Below are 2,447 nucleotides of genomic sequence, written 5' to 3'. Positions count from 1 at the left end.
CCGTGTAGTAAAATATTCGGTGTCGCTTTAACCGTTTGTGAATTATCGTGACATTTGCAAAATTTTAAATTTACGTGTTTTTCGTCGCATTTATGGAGTTTGTGCTGTCTGTGAAGTGCTTCTTCGACGCAGACTGCAACGCGGGACGTCGCTGATGCTTCGCCTGCCTCGTCAAACAGGTATTTTTATCAGTTTTTTTCAATAAGTCGATGTTTCTCTAATCCCAGTATGTACGTCAATCTCGTGAATTCTTTCCACCTGAGTGGTACTGCAGGTGCGCAGTAGCCGTTTTCAGATTTATAATACACGGTAAAGTGGTCCACTGTGCCTAGGAACCGCTTTGTTGGTGGTCGTGTGCTGCCCTTTGTCTGCGACGCGTCTTCGCGGGCTCCGCGCGTGTTGAGAAATCCGTTGCCATCCGTCCACTGCCAGTCCTTATCTAGGATCCAAGCACACAGCTGTATTCGTGAGGTCTTCCTCTATCGAATAGTGCCTAAAAAAGTGTGTCTCCTATTGTTAGTTTAAAAGTTACAGGCAATCGTAACGTAGAATGCGTGGTAACCACGTGGCGACCGGAAGTTGCCCATAAGATCCTAAAAACCGGCCGTTGGAGAAAATCTAAGACCTCCAGTTCGTAGACGTCCTCATGCTCTGTCAGACGATGTAGGAAAATTAGGGTGTTTCATTCATAATTTAGCTGTTATATGTATTTTCCTTGCGGCCGCGCACACGCGTCGCCCATCAGCCGCGCTCGCCGCTCCGCGTCTGGCCAGCAGTGTAAATAGGGCTAGCGCCTTCTTGTGCAGGGAACTGAGCATCAGAGCCGTATAGCCAGCTTAATCCCTTCCCAAATGGAGTACTTAACCACATACTTTCCTTTCACGGATTAAGAAATAAGCTCATTCTTCCGTCACAATCCGCAGTTCCTGCGCGCCTCAGAATATCGTCACCTACCATCGAAATGCTAAGGCTTAGGTAAATTCTAAACGCGCTGTTTTCCTGTCCGACTGCTACCTTTTCGATTCCCAACGAGAAAAGGCTAGGCTAGGCTAGGAGATTAGATACTGCTTGTGCAGTATATATTGTTGCTTCTGTTTTGGATGTGTCTACTGTGTTCTTGTAGGTTGTATCACTTTGTCTCGTAATATGTCTTCATTGTAGCTGGTTATTTGTTAGGTTAGGAACTACACTTGCAGAAGTAAAGTCGTGGGTGCTTCACAGTCTGCGAGAGCGCGCAAAATGTAGGAGAGAAAGTGGAGAGCGCTAAGCTATCACCCAAGCTTTTAAAACACTGTGGTGCTTTATACTCGTATGCTACTTGATACGGTGTCAATTAATTTATTATTTATGTGTTAGGTTAGAAAATTTATTCCCAAAGAGGTAGTTTGTGTGTGTTGCGTGACTGGCGGACGCGCGTATTCTTTCAGGGACAGAAAACAACTAGGTTATGTGTTTCTCATGCAAAGTGTTCCCATACTCTCTTACTTGTCTGTTAGGTTAGGAATTACCTTCGAATAAGTAAAGACATGTGTGTCATGTAGCTTGCAAACAAGTGCAAAGTTGGGTGAGAAGGAGAGCTACAAGCATTTCTCCAAGTTCACAACAGACTGTTTTCATATCATTCTTGTGGGCTACTGTCTTCCTTTTAACCACCATGTCCATATGTTCATTATTAGTGTATTATTAGTGTGATCATTATTAGTGTGTTAGGTTAGGAAAATTTGCAGCAAGGTGCATATATTATCCTGCTAGATTATACGTTTGTCTTTCAAAGTGTGCCCTTACTCTCTTACTTGTATGTTAGGTTAGGAATTACCTTCGCATAGGCAAAGACATGTGTGTCACGTAGCTTGCGGGGAAGTGCAAACTTAGGTGAGGAAAAGGAGAGCTACAAGGAGTTCTCCAAGTCCACACCCCGTTTCCATATTATTCTTGTAGGCTATCGTTTTCCTTTAACATCATGTCCATAAGTTCCATATTAGTGTATTATTAGTGTGCTCATTATCAGTGTGTTAGGTTAGGAAAATGTGCTGCAGGCTTAAGTCGTGACTGGCGATCGCGTGTGTAGGCCCTGCTAAGCTCGTTATCCAGGGATAGTGGTAGTCTTGCCCACGGAAAACTGAGCTCTCCATAGTGATCGCCCCAAAATGGGGCCTACTAAGGACACTGTAGGCGCTGCAAGTCAACTTGGACGAAACTCGGTTGCTCCTGGGGACAAGGACAACTCAGCGTCATGTACCGACCTTCAGACAATGGAAAACATAAGAGAGGAGATGGAAGCCTTCTTGTTTAACGAAGTAAATAAAATAAACAATGCCCAGAAGAAGTTTATCCTAGGAAAACTCTCAGTGTATGAACAGATGCTGAAGAAGTATGAGATGGAGGTTCTTGCACTTAAAACAGAGTTGCGATGTGTGAAGGCCTCCCAAGCAGGAACACCGCCACTG

This window comes from Schistocerca americana, unplaced genomic scaffold, assembly GCF_021461395.2.
Source record: "Schistocerca americana isolate TAMUIC-IGC-003095 unplaced genomic scaffold, iqSchAmer2.1 HiC_scaffold_236, whole genome shotgun sequence".
In the NCBI taxonomy this organism is placed as follows: Eukaryota; Metazoa; Arthropoda; class Insecta; order Orthoptera; family Acrididae; genus Schistocerca; species Schistocerca americana.
Note: the sequence above shows the minus strand (reverse complement) of the source record.